We start from the raw sequence: 13105 nt of genomic DNA, 5'->3' as shown, positions 1-13105 counted from the left end.
TCTGGGCTGATGGCTGTGGATGCAGCGCTGTGGGCTGATTGTTCAGGACTGTGGGCTGTTGGTTCAGGGATAGGGATGTGGCTGGTGGCTACCCCCCTCCTGAGCAGAGTCCCTGTGTCCGACTTCCTGCCTGTCCATCATTAGCAGTATTCCCCAGGAATCCCTGTCCCTAATGCAATGGCCACCGCATGTAGCATATCAGTGACAGATATGCTTGAATCCCTGCTGCCCGTCATGTGCAGAGTGTGGGTGTATTCAGTAAACACCTGCTGCGCACCCCTGTTCTCCCCCCACTCCCAGAGATGAGCGGCATGCATACCTGCTGCATGTGTCACTCTGGCGTGTTTCCCCCAGCCACAGAACAGCTCGCGTGTACCCCTGGATACAGATCGTCAAGTGCCTGTATCCTCCGGACTCCTCAGCGATCCCTCTGATTGAAGCCTAGCCACGTGAGAGCCACAGTCTCATTTCTATGACGCCATCTAGTGGCGCCTCTCATCATGTGCACCACTACAGGCGTCAGAGATAAGGCTGCAACTGACACTAGAGGGATCGCGGAGGAGTCCAGAGGATAAAAGCACTTGACGGTCTGTATCCGGGGGGACACGCGAGCCGTTCTGTGACTGGGGGAAACACGCCAGAGGGAGACAGGCATCAGGTATGCATGCCGCTCATCTCTGGGAGTGGGGGGAGAGCCGGGGTGCAGCTATACGTGTTTACTGAATACACCCACACTCTGCAGATGACGGGCAGCAGAGATTCAAGCATATCTGTCACCGACATGCTCTGTGCGGTAGATAGTGCATTGGTGGGGGTGTCAATATCACGTGACTTGTGTCTAGGCCGAGACCCCCACTTTTGACGCACTTTTTTAGGCTCAAAAACTTGGCTTATACACGAGTATATACGGTATATCTCTGCTCCTAATGATTTATTACTTAGCTGTACCACACATACAAATTATTATATCATAAGTTTATTTTCACTTCAGGTTCCCTTTAATACTCGACAACCTTAGTTCCAAAATCCCTGGAGATCAGTAAGTGAGGCCCATTATTTTATACGGCTTGATAGATTGATAGATCCCAGAGTGATTTCTTCAAATTGATCAAATATGTAACAAAATGTATTTAAAAGGCAAACAGGATAAAAAGAACACACAGTAATATTGGAAGCAGCATAAACGCCTTTGTTGTTTTTGCACAGATCATTTTGCCTAATAATACTGACGTCTAACCAACGCGATGATAATTTTGGCATGAGGTGCAGTGGGCTACGTAGGCTATCAGTAACTTAATCTGCACAGAATGTAATTATTGTAATGGAATTACGGCACAACAAAATGAGAAATGCTGCAGAAATGTAGTGCCATTACCCTTCTGCTGCATGCACTGCTTCACCCATTATCTGCTTTTCATCAGCTTAGTAGCAATGGTCCATTTTGTTTTTACATATATAGAGATCCCACCTCACAGCTGACAATTGTTGTGTTAGGCCTGTAGGGATATCTACTCACAAATCAGCTCCAGCACCTCAATCTAACTCCACACACTTCACCTTATGTGGCGCATCCCAGCTTGAACGGTAGGCACTGGCATAACAATGGGGAAGCAGCCCCTGCCCCCGTGGGGGGGCTCGGGGGCCCCCTAGGGCCCGCTCATGGCCATTTTGGGGGAGCAGGAGGGGTCACAGCATGAGGGGAAAGCTTTGCACATCAGCGGGAAGGGGGGACAGTCCCCCCCTCCCTCACCTCAGGCTCTCCCCTCTGCGCTCCCCCTCCTGCATCTATGTAAGTGGCAGCAGCTATAAATACCTCCATTCACCCCGGAGGTCTCCGATCTGCAAGGGTTTCTCCAATCTGCAAGGGCTTCACATTAGGCAGATCGGAGACCTCCGGTGGTGAATGGAGGTATTTATAGCTGCCGCCACTGCCACTTATATGCAGGAGGGGGAGCGCAGAGGGGAGAGCCCGAGGTGAGGGGGGGACTGTCCCCCCTCCCCGCTGATGTGCAAAGCTTTCCCCTCATGCTGCGACCCCTCCTGCCCCCAAAAATGGCCATGAGCGGGCCCCAGGGAAGGGGGCGCTCAAATTCTTGCAGGGGGGCCCAGGGACTTCTAGTTACGCCCCTGAATGTGATTGGACGCCTGAGAGGCGTCATGACATACTTCATTCTGTTGTTAGGGTCAGGTGACGTGGGTTGCCGTGGCAACGGCTGGCAGCGCTCTGTTGTTCGTGTTACAGCGCGGTTGTGCGCTGATGATTCCACAAATCTGTTTATGCCCTATGCTTCAGGATGCACTTTACCCCACCCTGGATCTTTTAGGTAATTTATAGCTAAATTGGATCAGTGTAAGAGATGCTTTTTACATTTGTTTATCATATGTGTTTTGCTAATGCAGTGACATCATGAACCATTGACCAATAGAATGGGTGGGTGGTTCCTTGTGTGGACAAACCCTTCAGTTCCCCATCAGGTCCGATCATTTGCATATTGTTCTTTGATTGGCTGTTATACTGTGATAATAAAATGGAGCAGGCGGAGGAGGCAATGCTGATTGACAAGCTGCAGGTAAATAGAAGGCTAGCGACAAGCAGATTGCCGCTAGCCTGGCGCTATTTTTCAGGGGGAACAGCAGAGCCGAGCAGGGACTGGCAGCGGCAATAGAAGGACACAGAGGCATGTCATTGTGCAGAGAACATGACTTTGTGTCCAATTATCTTTAGAAAATACACCTCGGGTTCTCTTTAACCCTAGAAAACCAGCCAGATGGTTTTAGCTGTCAGTTTTATGCTGTTTTTAATGCTTACAATACCACTTTCAACTGCAAGTAAGAATAAGAAACTCCAGAAAAGTCTATCATTAGAAATACAGTTAATTATCTCAAAAGTTAATTTTCAGTTTAAGTTTTCTTTAACATCACCAGAGCATGGGCTGTAAATTTGAACTTTAGTGCATTCAGACATCTTATTTGGAATTGTTTTAGTTGAAGCAAGGTATAAATGAAGATAAAAGAAAGATCTGTGTGTGTGTAGCGCTGCGGTAGAAGGTACACTGTACACGTATATCCTGTTACACAAAACTGGCTTTACCTTCATTATGTGCGACAGTAAGAAAGGGTCGCTGCTCTTCTGTATAGCGTTCTCTCCTTGGCTCAATGTTTGAATTGAAGCATGACTACCCTGCATGTCCCCTTCACAAAATCATCCCCACCCCAATTATCACATCTGAGTTTTCCACACAAGTCAGTAGAGTAAGGGCCTCTAATTTACCGTAATCAATGAAAGCATTTTTTCTGATCATAGTAGTGTTAAAGGAAACCTGAAGCAAAAAAAATGTATGATATAATGAATTGTATGTGTAGTTCGGATAATGAATCGAAAATTAGCAGCAAAGAAAAGAGTCTCATATTCTTATTTTACGTTATATAGCGTTTTTAATAACATTGCATCATACTGTCTCAGTTGCAGTTTTAAAACCATACTCTGTCTTTTAAGCTATAAAAAAAACAGAAATGATGACCCTTTGAACCTTCTTGAAGTAAAAGCTTATCTCAAGCTGTCTCTCATTGTTTCCTGTTTGTTTAAGTGCTTCAGAAAACCAGACTGTATTCAACCCAGTGGGTCAAAGAGCTTAGAGAATCTCTTTTGCATAGATAACAGCTGAATTTTTTTTTAACTCTTCCAGTATTGGAAACAACAAAAGACTTCTTCCTTTGCTACTAATGTTTTATTCCTTGTCCGTACTACACATCCAATTCATTATCTCATAAGTTTATTTCTGCTTCAAGTTTGCTTTGATGAAATATTTTTTGTTTCATTTTTAGATAATGGGAAACAAAGTTGGAAGTAGAATTTTCTTCAAATAGATTGCAAAAATCTGCTTGTTTTGATTGTGAAATTATAATTGTGGGTTTATAGGATGTCATTATGCTAATTATAGCAGACAGAAAAGACACTAAGCATTGTAAGGTTGCATGAGGACATGGTCAGTCATTTGAATGCCACACAAAATAGAAAGAAGCAGAAATGTGCTTTTTTTGTTGTTGTGGCACATTATTATGGCATATCAATCAAGTGAGCATTCCATGGCCTGTGTTAATGCGAGCTAAAAATAAAATGCCATCTGTTCACCTTTCAAACCATATCAAGACACTGCATATGTGATATATAAGATTATATGGCAAATGCATTTATCGTTTTTAACCGAGGGGGGAGGAGGTGCCCCCAAAATATAAGGATGATAGCTGGATGATTCTAACATATAAAATAATGAATAAAAAGGCCTACCTCTAAAAAGGACAAAGCTTGTGTGAGTTACTATAAGTATAATTTATTGTGAATTCAACACTTGAAAGATAACGTGTTCCTACAGGCGCCCCACACTTGAGTTTGATGTTACAGACACTTTTTTGTCATTGATCTGAGGAAGCGGACAAAGATCAGTGAAACTCTTTAAGAGGCGTACTTTGTATTTTTTTTTCAATTTTTCATGGTGAAAGGTGTAATTTGCTGTTAATTCACAAATTACAGTTTTCAGGTTTGGTGAAAATTTACATTATGAAAATACAATGTATTTGTGCAAATATATTTTCGAAAATATATAAAATATCATCTTCGATAGCAAAAAATAGCATCTTTGATGTGTAATTGACTTTGGCAAAAAATTGCAAGCAACACTACTGCTCACATCTGTTTGTTATTTTCTAGCTTAGTGCATCCCACAGGTAGTGTTGGGCGAACACCTAGATGTTCTGGTTCGCGAACATTCGCCGAACATCGCCGCGATGTTCGGGTGTTCGCGCCGAACTCCGAACATAATGGAAGTCAATGGGGACCCGAACTTTCGTGCTTTGTAAAGCTTCCTTACATGCTACATACCCCAAATTAGCAGGGTATGTGCACCTTGGGAGTGGGTACAAGAGGAAAAAAATATTTGAAAAAGAGCTTATAGTTTTTGAGAAAATTGATTGTAAAGTTTCAAAGGAAAAACTGTCTTTTAAATGTGGAAAATGTCATGTTTCTTTGCACAGGTAACATGCTTTTTGTCGCCATGCAGTCATAAATGTAATACAGAGAAGAGGTTCCAGGAAAAGGGACCGGTAACGCTAACCCAGCACAAGCAGCAGAACACGTGATGGAACAGGAGGAGGCGCAGGAGGAGAAAGCCACGCTTTTTGAGACACAACATCCCAGGCCTTGCATGAGGACAAATAGCGTGCAGATATAGCAATGCTTTTTGCCGCCATGCAGTCATAAATGTAATAAAGATGAGAGGTTCAATAAACAGGGACTGGCAACGCTAACCTAGCAGCAGCAGCAGCAGCACACGTGATGGAACAGGAGGAGGTGCAGGAGGAGAAGGCCACGCTTTTTGAGACACAACATCCCAGGCCTTGCATGAGGACAAATAGCGTGCGGATATAGCAATGCTTTTTGCCACCATGCAGTCATAAATGTAATAAAGATGAGAGGTTCAATAAACAGGGACCGGCAACGCTAACCCAGCAGCAGCAGCAGCAGCACACGTGATGGAACAGGAGGAGGCGCAGGAGGAGAAGGCCACGCTTTTTGAGACACAACATCCCAGGCCTTGCATGAGGACAAATAGCGTGCGGATATAGCAATGCTTTTTGCCGCCATGCAGTCATAAATGTAATAAAGATGAGAAGTTCAATAAACAGGGACCGGCAATGCTAACCCAGCAGCAGCAGCACACGTGATGGAACAGGAGGAGGAGCAGGAGGAGAAGGCCACGCTTTTTGAGACACAACATCCCAGGCCTTGCATGAGGACAAATAGCGTGCAGATATAGCAATGCTTTTTGCCGCCATGCAGTCATAAATGTAATAAAGATGAGAAGTTCAATAAACAGGGACCGGCAACGCTAACCCAGCAGCAGCAGCACACGTGATGGAACAGGAGGAGGCGCAGGAGGAGAAGGCCACGCTTTTTGAGACACAACATCCCAGGCCTTGCATGAGGACAAATAGCGTGCGGATATAGCAATGCTTTTTGCCGCCATGCAGTCATAAATGTAATAAAGATGAGAGGTTCAATAAACAGGGACCAGCAACGCTAACCCAGCAGCAGCAGCACACGTGATGGAACAGGAGGAGGCGCAGGAGGAGAAGGCCACGCTTTTTGAGACACAACATCCCAGGCCTTGCATGAGGACAAATAGCGTGCGGATATAGCAATGCTTTTTGCCGCCATGCAGTCATAAATGTAATAAAGATGAGAGGTTCAATAAACAGGGACCGGCAACGCTAACCCAGCAGCAGCAGCACACGTGATGGAACAGGAGGAGGCGCAGGAGGAGAAGACCACGCTTTTTGAGACACAACATCCCAGGCCTTGCATGAGGACAAAAAGCGTGCGGATATAGCAATGCTTTTTGCCGCCATGCAGTCATAAATGTAATAAAGATGAGAGGTTCAATAAACAGGGACCGGCAAAGCTAACCCACCAGCAGCAGCAGCAGCAGCAGCACACGTGATGGAACAGGAGGAGGCGCAGGAGGAGAAGGCCACGCTTTTTGAGACGCAACCCAGGCCTTGCATGAGGACAAAAAGCGTGCGGATATAGCAATGCTTTTTGCCGCCATGCAGTCATAAATGTAATACAGATAAGAGGTTCAATAAACAGGGACCGGAAACGCTAACCCAGGCCAGCAGCAGCAGCAGCAGCACACGTGATGGAACAGGAGGAGGCGCAGGAGGAGAAGGCCACGCTTTTTGAGACACAACATCCCAGGCCTTGCATGAGGACAAATAGCGTGCGGATATAGCAATGCTTTTTGCCGCCATGCAGTCATAAATGTAATAAAGATAAGAGGTTCCATAAACAGGGACCGGCAACGCTAACCCAGCAGCAGCACAAGTGATGGAACAGGAGGAGGCGCAGGAGGAGAAGGCCACGCTTTCAGACACAACAACCCAGGCCTTGCATGAGGACAAGAAGCGTGCGGATAGCATGCTTTTTACCGCCATGCAGTCATAAATGTAATAAAGATAAGAGGTTCCATAAACAGGGACTGGCAATGCTAACCCAGCAGCAGCACACGTGATGGAACAGGAGGAGGCGCAGGAGGAGAAGACCACGCTTTCAGACACAACAACCCAGGCCTTGCATGAGGACAAGAAGCGTGCGGATAGCATGTTTTTTGCCGCCATGCAGTCATAAATGTAATACAGATAAGAGGTTCAATAAACAGGGACCGGCAACGCTAACCCATCACAGATGGTCATTGTTCATGTTACTTGGTTGGGGTCCAGGAGTGTTGCATAGTCGTTTCCAATCCAGGATTGATTCATTTTAATTTGAGTCAGACGGTCTGCATTTTCTGTGGAGAGGCGGATACGCCAATCTGCGACGATGCCTCCGGCAGCACTGAAACAGCGTTCCGACATAACGCTGGCTGCCGGGCAAGCCAGAACCTCTATTGCGTACATTGCCAGTTCGTGCCAGGTGTCTAGCTTCGATACCCAATAGTTGAAGGGTGCAGATGGATTGTTCAACACAGCTACGCCATCTGACATGTAGTCCTTGACCATCTTCTCCAGGCGATCGGTGTTGGAGGTGGATCTGCACGCTTGCTGTTCTGTGGGCTGCTGCTGCATGGGTGTCAGAAAATGTTCCCACTCCAAGGACACTGCCGATACCATTCCGTTTTGGGCACTAGCTGCGGCTTGTGTTGTTTGCTGCCCTCCTGGTCGTCCTGGGTTTGCGGAAGTCAGTCTGTCGGCGTACAACTGGCTAGAGGAGGGGGAGGATGTCAATCTCCTCTCTAAAGTCTCCACAAGGGCCTGCTGGTATTCTTCCATTTTGACCTGTCTGACTCTTTCTTCAAGCAGTTTTGGAACATTGTGTTTGTACCGTGGATCCAGAAAGGTATAAACCCAGTAATTGGTGTTGTCCAGAATGCGCACAATGCATGGGTCGCGTTCAATGCAGTCTAGCATGAATTGAGCCATGTGTGCCAGAGTCCTGCCAGAATCCTCATCATCCTCTTGTGAGCGTTGTGATAGTTGTTGTGATGCATCATAGTCGTCACCTTCTTCCTGGTCTGCTTCTGCTGACCATTCGTGCTGAATTGTGGAAGTCCAACGTGCACCGCTCTGGCCCTCGTCAGTGGTGGCAGGAAATTCCTGCTCCAACTCCAGCTGTTCCTCCTCCTCTTCTTCATCATAGCTGCTGGGGCCAGCGTTTCCTGAGGCGGATGGCCTGATGTTGGTACCATCACGCTGATCGTTTTCTCCTTCAGATTCCCCCAGTTGCATCATGACAGCTGTTTCCTTGATTTTCAACATTGACCTCTTCAGTAAACACAGCAGTGGTATGGTAATGCTGACTGAAGAGTTGTCACTGCTCACAAGCAACGTGGATTGCTCAAAATTTTGGAGGACTTGGCAGAGGTCCAACATGTTGGCCCAATCGGATCCACAGAAGCTTGGCAGCTGTCCGGATGCGCCTCGGTACTGCGCCGTCATGTACTGGACCACTGCACTTCTCTGCTCGCAAAAGCGGGCTAGCATGTGCAGCGTAGAATTCCAGCGCGTAGGGACATCACACAGCAAGCGATGGTGGGGGAGATTGAAGCGCTCCTGCATCTTGGCGAGTGCCCCCGAAGCAGTACTGGAATTTCTACAATGTTTGGCCACTCGTCGCACCTTCAACAGAAGATCGGCCACGCCTGGGTATGTCCTCAGGAACCGCTGAACTATTAGGTTCATCACGTGCGCCAGGCAAGGGATGTGTGTCAGCTTAGCCAACCTTAAAGCGCGAATGAGATTACTCCCATTATCACACACAACCATGGCCGGTTTCAGGTCCAGCGGTGCCAGCCACAAATCCGTCTGTTCCTTTATTCCCCTCCAAATTTCCTCCCCTGTGTGCTGCTTATCCCCAAGGCAGATCAGCTTCAGCAACGCTTGCTGACGCATGCCAACAGCTGTGCTGCACTGCTTCCACCATCCTACTGCTGCTGGGTTAGCATTTCCGGATGAGGTACAGCTTTGAGATGCGTTGGAGGAGAAGGAGTCAGAGAGGTAGGTGCTGCTGTTGTTATCCAGTGGGAGGGACGGCGGTGCAGCTGTTTGCGGCGTGGGCAACACCCGCGCCGTAGCAGGTGAGGAATCGCTGCCAGGCTCCACAAGGTTCACCCAGTGCGCGGTAAGGGAGATGCATCGACCCTGGCCGAACGCACTCGTCCAGGTGTCAGTGGTGAGGTGAACCTTGCAGGCAAAGGCATTCTTCAAGCTTCGGGTTATTTTGCTGACCACGTGCTCATGCAACTCAGGCACTGCAGAGCGCGCAAAGTGGTAGCGGCTGGGAACCACGTAACGTGGGATGGCCACTGACATCATGCCCTTGAAGCTGTTTGTCTCCGCCACTCGATATGGCAGCATTTCGCAGGCCAGAAGCTTGGCTATGCTGGCTGTTACTGCCACGGCCCAGGGGTCATTTGCTGGCAATTTCCTCTTGCGCTCAAACATCTCCGAGACAGACAACTGAACCGTAGGGCTGCACACTGAGGGGCTGTTGGTTGTTGTGTTTGATGAACACTGGGAGACCTCAAGAGCACTACTCTGGAAAGTGACAGTGTCAGCGTCGTCTGATGTTTGTGAATGTTGTGAACCACGCAATGGCTGGGCTACTGCTGCTGCTGAGGCGGGTCTGGTGGTGAGTCTGGTGACCCCAAGGGAGGCAGTGTTGCTGGTACCCTGTCCTGCCGCATTTGCCCACAGAGTGGGATGTTTGGATAGCATGTGGCGGCTCATGCTGGTGGTGGAGAGGTTGTTAATACTTTTCCCCCTGCTCAGGCGGGTCTTGCACACCTTGCAAATCGCCATAGTACCATCCTCAGTGCAGTCTTCAAAGAAAGCCCAGACTTTGGAGCACCTGCCTTGCTGGCGATTTCTGTTTGCGCCTCTTTTGCCTCTCACTTGAACTTCCACGCTTGTGGTGCCTGAAATTGCGCGCCGCCTACCTTGTGGCACAAGGCGAACTCGTGCAGCAGTGGGTTCTTCAACAGACTCATCTGTGCTGCTGCTACGACGGCGATGTTCTCGTTCTCAAACAAAATCTGGGTCTATGTCCACATTGTCCATACCCTCCTCTTCCATCTCCTGAAACTCGTCATATGTCATTGTGGGGGGCCGCCGCCGTGGAGTAGAGCTCCCCAGAACAACCTCTGCGCAGCTCACTCCAACGTCGTCTTCCAGATCTTGTCGGCCGACCTCCTGCAATTGCAACCCCTCCTGCCCAACTTGCTCTGGGATTTAGGTTTCCGAGTCCTACTCGGACTCGCCTTGTATTTCAGTGCGCGGTGCATTTCCCACAGTTAATGGTTGTGAATCCGGGCACAACATTTCTGGCTGTTCCTCCATTGACCTTTGAAAGGTGGAAGTTTGTTGGGCTGGGAATAGCTCCTGCGAATACCCCATTGTGTCCTGAGGTAATTCATCGGACTGGTTATCTGGCAGTTGTGTGTGTGGTGTCGCTGCCGGTTGTGTCAGCTTTGTGCCCACTGGCTCCTTGTAACTGGCTGAGGACACGGACCTCGTGCGTGATGTGCTGGTGCTGCTTAACCCACTGCTGGACACTTGAGAGGTCATCCAAGTAATGATCTGGTCCTGTTCTTTTGGATTTGTGAGGGTTGTTGTCCTGGACAACATGGGCGGTATTGAGTGGGTTATCTTGGGTGCTCCCCTGTGGCCTGTACGTGAACCGTCAGGGGAAACACCTCTTCCCTTGCCCCTCCCTCTTTCACCGGATTTCTTCCTCATTTCACTTATCCTTAAAGTACACGCTGACTGGCAGCAGTACAGTGGCAGTACAGAAATGCTATACAGTGGTGGGTGAGCGGTGTACCACTATTCCCAGCAGTGACACAGAGCACAATGCTATACAGTGGTGGGTGAGCGGTGTACCACTATTCCCAGCAGCGACACAGTGCACAATGCTATACAGTGGCGGGTGAGCGGTGTACTACTGTTCCCAGCAGACACAGAGTGGCAGTAAACACAATAATGCTATATAGTGCTGGGTGAACGGTGTACACAGAGTGGCAGTAAACACAATGCTATATAGTGTGGCTGAGCGAGCGGTGTACTACTGTTCCCAGCAGACACAGAGTGGCAGTAAACACAATAATGCTATATAGTGCTGGGTGAGCGGTGTACACAGAGTGGCAGTAAACACAATGCTATATAGTGTGGCTGAGCGAGCGGTGTACTACTGTTCCCAGCAGACACAGAGTGGCAGTAAACACAATAATGCTATATAGTGCTGGGTGAGCGGTGTACACAGAGTGGCAGTAAACACAATGCTATATAGTGTGGCTGAGTGAGCGGTGTACTACTGTTCCCAGCAGACACAGAGTGGCAGTAAACACAATGCTATATAGTGTGGCTGAGCAAGGTACACAGAGTGGCAGTAAACACAATGCTATATAGTGTGGCTGAGCGAGCGGTGTACTACTGTTCCCAGCAGACACAGAGTGGCAGTAAACACAATGCTATATAGTGTGGCTGAGCGAGCTACACAGAGTGGCAGTAAACACAATGCTATATAGTGTGGCTGAGCGAGCAGTGTACTACTGTTCCCAGCAGACACAGAGTGGCAGTAAACACAATGCTATATAGTGTGGCTGAGCGAGGTACACAGAGTGGCAGTAAACACAATGCTATATAGTGTGGCTGAGCGAGCGGTGTACTACTGTTCCCAGCAGACACAAAGTGGCAGTAAACACAATGCTATATAGTGCTGAGTGAGCGGTGTACACAGAGTGGCAGTAAACACAATGCTATATAGTGTGGCTGAGCGAGCAGTGTACTACTATTCCCAGCAGACACAGAGTGGCAGTAAACACAATGCTATATAGTGTGGCTGAGCGTGGTACACAGAGTGGCAGTAAACACAATGCTATATAGTGTGGCTGAGCGAGCAATGTACTACTGTTCCCAGCAGACACAGAGTGGCAGTAAACACAATGCTATATAGTGTGGCTGAGCGAGGTACACAGAGTGGCAGTAAACACAATGCTATATAGTGTGGCTGAGCGAGCGGTGTACTACTGTTCCCAGCAGACACAAAGTGGCAGTAAACACAATGCTATATAGTGCTGGGTGAGCGGTGTACACAGAGTGGCAGTAAACACAATGCTATATAGTGTGGCTGAGCGAGCAGTGTACTACTGTTCCCAGCAGACACAGAGTGGCAGTAAACACAATGCTATATAGTGTGGCTGAGCGAGGTACACAGAGTGGCAGTAAACACAATGCTATATAGTGTGGCTGAGCGAGCAGTGTACTACTGTTCCCAGCAGACACAGAGTGGCAGTAAACACAATGCTATATAGTGTGGCTGAGCGAGGTACACAGAGTGGCAGTAAACACAATGCTATATAGTGTGGCTGAGCGAGCAGTGTACTACTATTCCCAGCAGACACAGAGTGGCAGTAAACACAATGCTATATAGTGTGGCTGAGCGAGGTACACAGAGTGGCAGTAAACACAATGCTATATAGTGTGGCTGAGCGAGCAGTGTACTACTATTCCCAGCAGACACAGAGTGGCAGTAAACACAATGCTATATAGTGTGGCTGAGCGAGGTACACAGAGTGGCAGTAAACACAATGCTATATAGTGTGGCTGAGCGAGCAGTGTACTACTGTTCCCAGCATACACAGAGTGGCAGTAAACACAATGCTATATAGTGTGGCTGAGCGAGGTACACAGAGTGGCAGTAAACACAATGCTATATAGTGTGGCTGAGCGAGCGGTGTACTACTGTTCCCAGCAGACACAGAGTGGCAGTAAACACAATGCTATAAAGTGTGGCTGAGCGAGGTACACAGAGTGGCAGTAAACACAATGCTATATAGTGTGGCTGAGCGAGCAGTGTACTACTGTTCCCAGCAGACACAGAGTGGCAGTAAACACAATGCTATATAGTGTGGCTGAGCGAGGTACACAGAGTGGCAGTAAACACAATGCTATATAGTGTGGCTGAGCGAGCGGTGTACTACTGTTCCCAGCAGACACAGAGTGGCAGTAAACACAATGCTATATAGTGTGGCTGAGCGAGGTACACAGAGTGGCA

Source organism: Hyperolius riggenbachi, chromosome 7, assembly GCF_040937935.1.
Source record: "Hyperolius riggenbachi isolate aHypRig1 chromosome 7, aHypRig1.pri, whole genome shotgun sequence".
Lineage (NCBI taxonomy): Eukaryota > Metazoa > Chordata > Amphibia > Anura > Hyperoliidae > Hyperolius > Hyperolius riggenbachi.
This window is presented reverse-complemented; position numbering follows the sequence as displayed.